Consider the following 13,453-nt stretch of genomic DNA (forward strand, 5'->3'; position numbering starts at 1 on the left):
CATGCTTTTTTTCAGGCAGCAATATCACTTTCTAAAATCATTAGTCTCATTTTTAGCATTGAATGCACGAGTCTTTTTCCATTAGATAAACTCAGGCATTAACTTAAAAATAAAATAACACCTTCTGAAAAGGAGGGCTGTATGCATGAACATGGGTACATAAAATAGCTGATGGAATGTTTTTCCCTGGCAAGCACTATGAATAGAAATAGGCTCGCTTGGGGGCGATTTCACTGCTATCCTGTCTAAAAGCAGGGAGGGGAATGGAGCAGTTCATCGTATTCCAGAAGTTCCAGAATTTCCCCACTCTTCTAAATGAAACTAATAGAGTTGCTCAGACCATGTGGAGGGAAATTTGCTAATGGTCACCTCCTATGTTGTTTTCTGGAGCTGACCTTTAGACACTTATTTTTAACATTTATAACACTTCTGATAGTACATCTAATACTGTTCTTTAACTTACATTCATGTAAAATAAAAATATCTGAATATTTATTGGGTACTTATAACATGCCACATCCTTTATATGCAGTATTTCTTCAAATCTTCCCCATCATTTCCATTTTACATAGTAAGAAATACAGTCTTCTAGATAGTAGGAAACTTGGATTGGCAGATATGGGATTTTAACCTAAATTTGGCTCCAAATCAAATATTTTAAACTGTTAAGCTTTCCTATATTAAAAACAAACAAACAAACAAACAAACAAACAAACAAACATTATGTATCAAGGCATGAACTACTAAGATAGTCCTGAGTATTACTAAATTTTTTCTTCATGTTTTCAGGGTGCCTTTTGCCTCCACATCCAAATAAAGTAACTTGGCCTATAGCCCATTTTCTGTAGTGAACCAAAGACTTCTGACAACTCTTGGGGAATGTTGGCATTTGCTTGGTTGTCATTTGTTACTTTTTAAGCTGAACAGTAGTTTGTTCCCCTCTTGGCACCTCTTCAAAGCCACAATGCTCAAGAGGAAAATTTGAGACCTGTCTTCATTCCCAGAAGCACAATTGACATTGTTTTTTAGAATTTAAAATTCTTCAAGCATACCAGAAGTATGATATAAAACAGAAAGATTTAAGGTTGGTGTAAGACCATGACCAATCCCCCACCCTGGGAAACCCACACTGCCTGCCTCTCTCTGAGCCTTGCCTATCCTTGGGGCTCATCTCTTTCCATTTGCCCTCCATTTGCCCTGAGCCATATCTCCAAGTCTGCCAGAGAAAACCAGAAGTCCCTTAAATTAATGGGAGCAATGCCACATTCTCCCCATGGGATAGCCTTTTACTTTAATAATGTTTTAGCTGAAGTGTCTGCATTTGGATTATTTCAGCAAAATCCAAAGTTACCCCAAGGACAAGGAAGAAACGTAGGAAATGGTTTACATCTTTAGTAAGAGTTCATCAAATCAATCCCTGTCCCCATCCAAAACAGTCTACCCCTAAATAACATTTTAATACAGTCTTTAGAGGATAGGGAAATGCACTTTTTGAGAACAAGATTAAAATAACCATTTTTTTCACTGCTTCAAGCAATCAGGAATTCAGTACTGCAGTTCCATCTCTGAGAGTCTTGGCCTGATAGAAGTATGTGGATCTTGTGATAATTTCCAGCTAGTAATTTTTTTTTTTTTTTTAATCTACTGAGGCCCTGTCTCTGCCCTTTCATTTGAAGATAAACTCTCTTTTGTACTTCCTCTAGCCTTAGGAGACACCTCCTCCAGAGCAGTTGCCATTAGAAAACTCCTCTTCAATTTTAACTCTCCAATCTATGGGGCATCACATTTTGTTCTAGCCCTGGCTCCTCTAGTTCCTTAACCAGGGAAGCACATTAGAAACACATGCTTAGCTTTTATAAAGTATATATTCTTTGGTCCTCCTCCCACCAAAAACCAAACTCATTATCATCAAATCGATTCTGACTTATGTGTTCCAGAGTAGAAATGTTTATAGGGTTTTCTTGCTGCAATTTTTAGGGAAGTATATGGCCTGGCCTTTCTTTTCTTTTCTTTTTTATTGTGAACTGAGCGATAGTTTACATGTGAAAACATCAGCTTTACACTATCATTTCATTGCAATGATTACAATATCATCCGTGTATCATCATTTAACAGTATTTGCTTCCATTCCCTGTTTTTTGGGGGGTGGAGCAGGGTGGGGATGTACACAGAAACACTCAGGAATTTAAACAACCAAAGGGCATGTTCTGCAAGCCTGCCTCCTAAAAGTCACCACACAGCCTTTCTTTTCCATGACTCTTGAGTCCTCAGCTGTTCTCTCTCTCTCCATGTCCTCATGTCTGCCTCCATCTCTGTTGTCACTGCCTCTCTGGACAGGGTCCCACAGTTGTGACAGTTACAAGTCATGATAACAATTACTCACTATTGAATCATAAGAATCTTATCCCCATCTCTTTTCACCAGACCTGTTTAGATAAGAAGAAAAATATCAAAAATTATAGTTTTTTTTTTTAAACTTCTTTTTGTCGAGTTCTGATTATCAAGCCATCGAGGCTAGAACAAATGGGTACAATCTGCAAGCTTGGGTGTTCTAGTGCATCTCCCCTCACTTCATATCAGCTGGATGATTCACTCTCAGCTCTAGCCCTCTGTGGCTATGTCCTTGTCCATGGACTCAGGTGTCCCCAGGTCTCACTACACTTTGGACCACCAGCCCTTCCTCTTCTCTCTCTTATCTCCAGGTCAACAGGAGTCCATGGAACGTGGTTGAACTCAGCCCATTTCTTCATTGCTGCCTTTTCCCCTCTTCTACTCACCAGCAGACCAACGTGCTCATCAGCCAGCTTACATGCCTGCTCATGTGCTCCCTTTGAGTTTCAGTTTTAGAGAGGGTTTTGTCCTAAAGTAACTTAATTGCTTGCCTTGATGGCTTCCCTGCAAACAACTTGCTTATTCTTGTATTAGCCAGTCATACTACCATTTTTGTTTTGTTTTTTTTTTCCTGCTGATCTTTCTGTGAAGATGTATCTTCTGTTGCTCTAGCTGTTCCAGGATGGTCTGCATGTCCTTTCTAGTGGGAATGTGTCACCTCAGAAGGTTCTGGATGGGGCTCAGGATTCCACCTAAGGTCCTATACACTGCGAAGGCTCTGGCAAGAGGCCTTTTTCATTGGGCAAGTTGTAGAACCATTTTTAGATATTCCGATCAGTTATAGGCTGAAGATGGGCTTACAAGCTTTCTATAATCATGTTTCCTGACATTCCTTTCTATCCTACTCAAACGTCTATTTTACATTAGTTGACAAGGGAAATCACTATTCATAAGACAGTCAAGCATCTTAGCATTATTTCACCTCTTCAGACTATGCCTCAATCCTTGTATCACAGATCCCTGTTGTTTCAAGGTTGTGCATGCATCACTATTTACCTCTGTCCCATTTAGTCCATGCAAGTCTGTCCTAGTGTTCCCCTATTTACCTCTATATTCTCTTTTATGCTGTTTAAAAAATATATTTGAAATGAACAAATTATTGCTTTTGCAGAATTCTATCATGTGATCTCCAGCATCATTTCTATCACCTAGGCCATATTTTCCAACTACTGATTCTTCTTCTTTGTTTTCCACCTTTCCATTCCAATCGCCAGTTATTATCAATACATCTTGATTGGATGTTTGATCAGTTTCAAACTGAAGAAGTTGATAGAATTCTTAAATTTCATCCTCACTGATTTTAGTGGTTAGTGCATAATTTTAATAATAGTGATATTAACTGGTGTTCCCTGGAGGTGCATGGGTATTATTCTATCACAGACAGTGTTGTGCCTCATGATAGATCTTGATATGTCTTTTGACAATGATTGTGGCATCATTTTTCTTCGATTTGTCATTTCTAGCATAATAAACCATGTGATTGTCAGATTAGAAATGGCCAATGCCAGACCATTTCAGCTCACTAATGCCTAAGTTATGGAGATTTATATGTTCCATTTCATTTTTGATAATTTACAATTTTCCTAAATTCATATTCATATATTCCATTTTTCAATTACTAATGGATGTTTACAACTGTTTCTCTTCATTTTGAGTTGTGCCCCATCAGCAAATAAAGGTCCCGAGGGCTTAACTCCATTTGCATCATCATGGTCAACTTTACTTTGAGGAGACATCTCATCCCCAGTCACATTTTGAGTGCCCTCCAATCTGAGGGTCTCATTTTCCAGCACCATATCTAACAGTGTTTCTCTGTTATTCAAAAGGTTTTCAGTCATTAGATATTTAGAAATAGTTCCTCTCTCCTTCTTTCTATTCTGTCTTGAAGCTCATCTGACACCCATCCACTGTGGGTGACCCTGCTGGTATTTAAAATAGCCGTGGCATAGTAACACACAAGCCACCACAGTATGACAAACTGACAGACTGATGGTGGTTGAAAAGAAGAGGATTAGTGAAAAAGAGGACGATCCTTAACGAGATGGATAAACACAGTAACTACAAAAATGGGCTCAAAAATATGAAAGATTGTAAGGATGGCACAGGACTAGACAGTGTTTTGTTTTGTCATTCACAGTGTGCTATGGGTCCAAACTGACTTGAGGGTACTCAACAACAACAATAAAATGCAGCCAGTTGAGTAACTTAACTATCTAAGATAAAATCAAAACCCCAAACCAATCTAAATCCACTGCCTTTGAGTCAGTTCTGATCCACACAAACCCTAAGGAACAGTGAAGAACCATTCCACAAGATTTTCAAGGCTTCAGATACTTTTATGGAAGCAGACTGCCACATTTTTCTCCCACAGAGCAGCTGGTGGTTTCACACTGTCAACCTTTTGGTTAGCAGTGCAGTGCTTTAACTGCTGCACAACCAGTGCTCTCCTAAGGTAAAGCAAAGGGCTCTTTCTTAATCATCAAATGAACTCTTTGAAAATCTGAAACATTTTCTGTGTTATGTGCATGGGCAAATCAGATTTTTGTGATCACCAAGGTGCTAAGAACTTTTGAACTATAGTATGGCAATTCACAAAGCAGGCCTTGTGGCTTGGTAGGACAAGCACTGGACTGCTAACCACAAGGTCATGGGTTCCAACCCATCAGATGAGGCTGTCTGCTCCCATAGAGATTTACTGTTTCAGAAACCCTTTACAAGATCACTATGAGTCGAAATCAGCTTGATGGTAGTAGGCGTGACAATTCACCAGAGATGAATTAGGGAGTGGCCTGATCCTGGTCTGTTATTTAAGATTGTGATATTTTGTTTATCATGTATTTGCATTAACTCTGATTTTTCTAAAATTGCATTATAATGTTATTTCTCTTGATTACTGACATTTTGGCATACCTTACAATTTTTCATGCACGTTGAATACCTCGTTTTATCCTCATACCAGCCCTAAGAGTGGGCATAAGGCTATTTTGTTTGCTTTTCTTTTATTATTTCCAAACAGTCTCTTGAAAATATTCTCTTTAGGGATAAACAATACCCTTGCACTGTTGGTAAAGCAAGGAGAATAGGAAACAGGAGATTTAAAGTCAAGGGATCATCCACCCACCCTTGAATTTGAGTGTACTTCTGGTGTGTTGAAACTGCAACAGGGAACGGAATTTATCATAAATTTTGCTTCCTATATAGTGTTAAAGGGAAATCAGAATTCTTACGTTAGCATTAATTTCCAGTTTGAAAACAGGGTAGTGATTGGAAAATCTGCATTGTAAGAGAACATGGGCATATATTGGGCTGCGAGCAAAAGCAACTCATCCAAAATTAAAGGCAAACCTGTTCTGCAGAGCTACAGAAATATGAGGCATCATTTTTGAACTCAGGGTTTGTTGTTGCTGTTATGTGGCATCTTAATAATGCAATATTTAAAAAAAAATGTTTCTGTAGGATCAGAAACTGGACAATAAGGTCGGCAGTTCAAATCTACCAGCTGCTCCTCGGAAACCCTATACAGGATCGCTATGAGTCAGAACTGACTCAACAGCACTTTACAATAACTTATACAACAGAAAGCAACCTTGGATTAAGGTCTATTAATTAAAAGGTCAGTGGTTCAAACTCACCAACTGCTCCTGGGGAGAAAGGTGAGGCATTCTGCTTCCGTAAAAATTTGCAGCCTCAGAAACTCTGTTTCTGTAAGGTCACTATAAGTCACAATGGGCTCAACAACAGTGATATTTTATCATGTGCAACAGAGCAACCCACTGCCCAGCTCTGTTCCATCCCCTCAAATATTAATTTCCACATTCTGTTGTATTGCCTTTGTTTGGAATAAACACTCATGGCAGCAGTAGTAGTCAAGGAATCAAATGACATATCACATTAGGTACATCTGTTGTACAAAGACCTCTTTATATCATTCAGAAGCAAAGATATCAGTTTGAGGACTATGGTGTGCCTGATTCAAGCTATGATAATTTAGTTACCTCATAGACATGTGAAAGTTGGGCATTGAATAAGGAAGAATGTAGAAGAATCATTGCATTTGATTTATAGTGTTGGCAATGAATATTGAAAGTAACAAGAATTGCCAGAGGAGCAAACAAATCTAACTTGGAAGAAGTACATCCAGAATGATCTTTAGCAGTAAGAATGGTGAGATTTCATTTCTCGTAATTTGTACATGTTGTCAGGAGGAATCAATTCCTGGAGAAGGACAACATGCTTAGTAAAGTTGAGGGTCAAAGATAAAGAGAAAGAACCCCAACAAGAGAATTGACATAGTGGCAGCAACAATGTGTTCAAACATAACAAGAACTGTGAAGATGTTGCAGGACTCAGGTGTTTTACTCTGCATAGGGTCCCTATAAGTTCAAATGAATGCAACAACACCTAATAACAACAAAATATCAAGGTGAATAAGTCAGACACAGTCTTACCCACATGGAATTTATAATCTAGATACAAATTAACATATGATTTCAAATTGTGGTAAATTCTATGAAGTAAAAAGGAGATTTGAAAGAGACTATAAAAAGAAACCAAACCAAATCAACCGCTGTCAAGTCTGTTCTGACTCAGGGTGACCTATAGGTTGCAGAGTAAGCTGTGCTCCACAGGGTGTTCATGATTGTGACCTTTTGGAAGCAGACCGCCAGATCTTTCTTTCAAATTATTTATGTGTGATTTCAAGCCACTAAATTAGTTGAGGAAATAGTTAGCCTAAATTAGTTGAGGAAACTTTCATTTTATGGGGAATTTTTTTTTTAAGTTTTTAATTGTGAATTGAGTGATAGTTTACATGGGAGAACATCAGGTTTACACTCATCCTATTGCATTTTGTTTCATTGCAATGATTACAATCCCCTCCATGCAACATCAATCAACAGTATTTGCTTCTATTCACTCTGGGGTTTTTTGATGTACACCAAAACACTCAGGAATATGCAATCATTCAAACACCCAAAGGTCATACCCTGCAACCCTGCCTCCCCACCCCCACCAGCTGCTAGCACACAGATCCTCTTCCTCCATGAATCCATCACTCCATCTCTCCACGTCATCATCTCTGCCACCATCCCTGGTGTCACTGCTTCTCTGAATAGTGTCCCACACTCTGCTCCCACTCTTCTCCTTTGATGGTCCCAGGGTCCTCTGCTCCTGGACTGCAAGATCAACCACTCCCCTCTTTTGGCTACAAAACCTCTACCCTTATAATTGCAACAATCACAATCAGTCATGATAATGATCACTCACTATTGAATCTTAAGAGTCTTATCCCCATCTCCTTTCACCAGCCCCATCTAGACAGGATAAAGACCACTCAGTGAAGATTCTACCTTCCCCCACACCCTCTGAAATGAAACTTTTTTCTGAAAATTTGTAAGCTATTCACTTCGTGCCTTTATAGCCCCCTCCATTTTAGGTAGCCAATGTTTAAGTTGCCCATCCTTATCCACCCTGTGTACAGAGGGGATGGGAATACTCCTTTCTGTGATGATTCCTTCCCTCTCAGTTGGTATTTTAAGCTACTATATCGATAAGCATAGGTCATGTTCATCAAATTATAGCAAATTATACTTGTTTATATGTATAAAAAAAAACCAAAACCCAACTTTGTCTTTTCTTTTCTTTCTTCCTCTAGTCAAGTTTTGATCATCCAGTCATTGATGCTAGGTCAAATGGGTACTATCTGCAAGTATGAGCGTTCTTGTGCATCTCCCTCACTTAATATTACCTGTATGCTTCACTCTTCACTCTAGCCCTCTGTGGCTATGTACTTGTCCGTGGGCTCAGGAATCCCCAGGTCTCACTATACTCCAGGTTGACGAGCGTTGATTGAACATGGTCGGACTTAACCCACATCTTCATTGCTGCCTTTCCCCCACTTTCCCTCATCTGTAGACCACTGGTCAACAGCAAAATTACATGCTGGCTCATGTATTCTTAAGGGGAAATATTAATATGAAAAGATTTCATTTTAAAAGAACAAATAGGATGAAGTGTTAGAGGACAAAGTGTGTGTGTGGTTAAAATGAAGAAAAGCTCTACAGTGTTGAAAAAATGGCAAGGAGACTATATCATAGGGGTTTGTTGAGGTTCCAAAAAAGTTTGAAATGAGAAAAGGAAATAGATGAAATTAAAAATACAGTAGGTTGTGTTTTTTTTTTTTTTTAATGAATAATTTGTGACTCAACTTCTTTAATTAGGTTTATTAATGGATTTAAACCCTGGTGTGACACTGTAAGATGAACACTGGACTACAATGTCTATTTGATATACAATGTCGGAAGTTCAAATTCACCAGTCACTCCTTGGAAACATTATACAGGATTACTGTGAGTCTGCACCAACTCAATGGCCCATAGCAACAACAACAACCTTGTTCTCAGAAAGTTGTAATGCACCTTCTACAAACATGAAAGATCTTTATTGCATTTACATATTTCTGTGGCCATTGGTATCTGAGACAGATTCAGTTGTTTTTTGTCTTTTTGCCTTGTTAGTATGCTTTGGACTAGTCTGACTTGTGAATTTTTTTCTAGTTGATTTATTTTACTTCATTTACCTTCAACTCAAATTATACTCAATTGCTATGCATTTTTGAAACTATATACAAGTCACAGTATGGAAAATGAAGTCAGAAAATCATGGAAGTTTAGGTAGGTGAATTTATTATTTGATTTATATAGTATATAGTATGTCTCAGTTTACTTCAAAACTCTCTAAGACACATTTATCTTTATTTCAGTCTGATGTTAAATAACTGGGTCAGGATGAATGATGCATTTTTCTATTGTTTCAATTTTAGTTCATGTTTCTTGGATTGAGTGCTCTATTCCTTGGAATATTATATGCTTAGTGTATGTCACCTAGAAGTACCCTCAAGAGAAACTCTTTCTAGGACCCAGGCTACATGTTCAGCCCAGTAGTCCATTAATGACCCTGGAGCACAGAATCTTAAGAGACAGATCTAATAGGTGGAAAGTATTTATTTGGAAATAGAGACAAGGGAATAGTCTTGTTTACTAAATTGAGTAAAATTAAAACAGAAAAAATTACTAGGAAAAACACACAACTAGCCTAACATATTTCTCTTTAATCACTAAATATGAGTTACTATTGAAATGTATTGTTGTTAAGTGACGTTGATTTGGTTCTGACTCACAGCGACCCTGTACAGGGTTTCCAAGGAGCAGCTGGTGGGTTGCAATTGCCAACCTTGTGGTTCACAATCCAGAGTCCATTGAAATGTATTAGGATTTCAGATATAAGAAATTCTAATAAATTTCATTACTAACTGATATTTCCCCTCCAACTAAATATTTCACAGTTTTATTCTTCAAACTTTTTTTATTTTACTAGAAAGTTTTGAAGAAACTTTTCATTTGATAGTGTTGCTATTTATTTCACTGAGAAAATAGTAACAAGCAAGAACTTGTTTTTCCACCACCAAGCAGCAAGGCTTTGTGCTCATGTATTCTTTTTTGTTGTTAAAATCAATCAACTGTTTGTACTTCTCTCTAAAACCAACCTTAAACTGGTGCACAGGATTCCGTTCACTTTAGGTTACACAAGGATGTTGAGTCTGCAAATATTTTCTCTGTTTATATCACATATTTATTTCTATCTTTAGGACCATTTCCATAATCTATAAACAGACTTTAATTTCTCCCACTTTTCAAAAGCCCTCCCTTGTCTCTAACTTTATCTATCACTCATGTTCTTTGCAAATCTTCAGATCAGTTAAGACTTTTTTTGCTATGCATACTCTCAGTTTGCACAGATTTAAGTTATCACAGTTCAATTAAATAAAACCAGACCCTCACCAACACTCAAGTTTCAGTGACTCTGAGTAATTGCATAAATTACAAACCTGGCAGTTAATCCTTCAGTTTGCAGATCACTACATAACAGATATGGGTAATAATCAGTTGCTGATCACTTCTTTCAAATTATATTGGTGATTAGTCACTGCATATTTACTATTCAGTTCATGCGCAAACAGCAAAGTGTATTGCCTCTTTGCCTACCAGTGATAAACTTCTGTGGCATTTTATAAGAATGAATAATCTGAAATGGGATATGGCCAATAAAGTTGAAAGTACAGCTGTGGTGTAGTGAATTATTTAGTGAACTACGTCTTTTCTAGCCTTAGTATTTGCAACTCCCACCAAACAACTCTTTTCCTGATGGGTCTGAGTAAGAGAAGATGGGAGAAGATACTGATGAGATGACATGATTCAGCTGTGGATATTAACAGAGCTAATTGTGATTGTAAAAACCTGAAAGTCATGCATGGGAATAAAACAAGCCACCTCAGAAGCAGGGATAGGTGATCTCACTATCATCAAAGAAGAACAAGGAGTGGAGTGTGTCCATTAAACTCCAATATCACTGCACACTGAAACTCCTCAACCAGGGACAGAAAGCTGTGACACCAGAGAAGGGGCAGAAGAGCAGAGCAGCAGAACCAAGAACCAGAGCATGAAAGAGAGTGGTAGTCTTCCTAGTCCATGGAGAAAGTAAAGCTGAGTGTCTTTGGGCTGGAGACTTGCTTTCAGAGTGAGGGGTTTCTAGGTTAATCAGAGGTGGGGCTAGGTTTGTTGACCCATAAAGCTGGAGTCAAGTGCCTTCAGGTTGTGGCTTCTGGTGGAGTGGTGTGTCCTGTGGCCATTCATTGGCAACCTAAGAGAGCTTTATAATATTACTCAGGCATAGAGAGGCCTGCCTTGGGAACAGCTGATCAGAGGCTGTCCTCACTGGAAGAAATATGCCTTGAGTATTTTCTGATCCTGTATTGTAACCTATTAACTTCCTTGGTAAATCCCATAATTGTGGATATGGTGTCTGAGTTCTGTGTGGCCACTGCAATTAAATAATGGTGCTGTAGGATAAGCACTTGACTGCTAACTGCAAAGTTGGTGATTCAAACCTACAGCTGCTCCTCAGAAACCCTACACAAGGTCACTATCAGTCAGAACTGACTAGACAAAACAACAATGAGCTGAGTAACGAAGGCTGTGGGAAGAATGTTTGGTGCCATAATTTTATTATTGCTTTTGCAACACCAAAGAAACAAAATGCAATAATGCTGGCAGTGTATTCCTAATCAACATATACGGAGTTATGTAAGAAATAGTTGATTGTGAAAATATTGAGAGATGTGCATACAAAGGAACTCAGTGAAGGTGAATTTACCAACATAAATGAGAAAGGTGGTTGTGAATAGAGATGTCCCAGAGGAATAAAATGCTAAACTCTTCACACTTAAGAAACTATCATAGATATTTCATAACATTGAAAGTACAAGTGATAAAATGTTATAAGCTGGTTGAAACTTAGAAAAGAATATGAAAATTTGCCAAGGCATAGAACGGCTACTTGCTCCATATGGTTAGTTTTATAACAAGAAGATAAGCACTGTTCAAATTACTCTTGATATGTTTTTTTTCCAAGAAATTAAACACTATTATTTTCATTATTTCTAATTTAAAAATAAACTATTTATTGTTTTTTTGTTCCATATTTATTTATAACCAATGGTAAGAGAGATTTTTCAGGTTTTGCTTATGATTTTTGTAAGTTACATAGCAATTCTAATTAATATTATTAATTAAGAAAATTAAGATTGCTTTGCAGGGTTTCAGCTTGCATGACCATTTTTATGGTTTTGCACTACTATGCAAAGCAAGGACTGCTTGTATTGCCCTTAGACCTGAACAACTAGAGTTCCTTCTCTAAGCCCTGCGCTGTAGATGGTCCTGGTCCTTTTCCATCAATTAACTTGTCTTGGCCCTTTCATTTTAGTTAATGCTCTGGATACCATTACCCCAGAGTTCCTTGCCCCCAGTGGCCCTGGTTCTACTTCTGTGGGCCACTTAGCTGGGTGCCACAAATGTTTGTTGTTGTTAGGTTCTGACCCATAGCAACCCTGTATAGAGTTTTCGAAGAGTAACTGGTGGACTTGAACCAACTGCCTTACAGTTCAAACCAAGTTTACAGTTCAGCACATTAACCCACAGAACCATACTAGACTCTTTACTATTAGCAAAAAAGTAGGTGCTTCAATCCTACAACTGTATCTCAAAATACAGGCTTGGCATCTGCTTCTGAGAGGTCACAGCTTTGAAAACTGTATGGGGCAGTTCTACTCTACACACATGGAGTCTCCAAGAGTCAGAATTGACCCCTCAGAAGTGATATTCTTTTTTTTTTTTTTTTCTTTTATGTTTTGAGATTATTTGCTCAGCATACGAGCTGAATAAATATGGTGAAACAATACAGCCCTGTTGTAATTTTAAATCATTCAGTGTTCCCATGTTCTGTTCGAACAACTTCCTCTTGGTCCATGTACAGATTCTTCATGCGCACAATTAAGTGTCCCAGAATACACACTCTTTGCAATGTTGTCCATAGCTTGTCATGATCCACACAACTGAAAGCCTTTGTATAGTCAACGAAGCACAGGTAAACATCTTTCTGGTATTCTCTGCTTTCAGCCAAGCTCCATCTGATGTCAGCTATGATATCCCTTGTTCCACATCTTCTTCTAAACCCAACTTCTCTGGAAGTTCTCTGTCAATATATGCTTGCACCTGTTTCTTAAGTATAACCTTAAGTAAAACTTTACTCATATGGAATATCAAAGAGATTGTCTGATGATTTCCACATTCCATTGGGTCACCTCTCTTTGGAATGGGCACAAATACGGATCTCTCCAATCAGTTGGCTGATAGTTGTCTTCCAAATTTCTTGGTATAGATGAGTGAGTGCCTTGAGGGCCACCTCACTTTCTTAAAAGATTTCAATTTTTATTCCATCAATTCCTGGTACCTTGTTTTTTGTTTTTTTTTTTTTAAATTTAAGGTTTTTATTGTGGATTGAGTGAATGAAAGTTTACAGGGCACATCATCAGCTTCACATTCAACAATTCATATAACTTGTTTCATTACATTGACTATAATCCCCTCCATATACCATCAGTTAAAAGTATTTCTCTTTATCCACTTTAGCTCCCTTTTTTTAAAAGACACACAAACAAAAAACCCCA

This window comes from Chrysochloris asiatica, unplaced genomic scaffold (genome assembly GCF_000296735.1).
Source record: "Chrysochloris asiatica unplaced genomic scaffold, ChrAsi1.0 scaffold00088, whole genome shotgun sequence".
NCBI lineage: Eukaryota > Metazoa > Chordata > Mammalia > Afrosoricida > Chrysochloridae > Chrysochloris > Chrysochloris asiatica.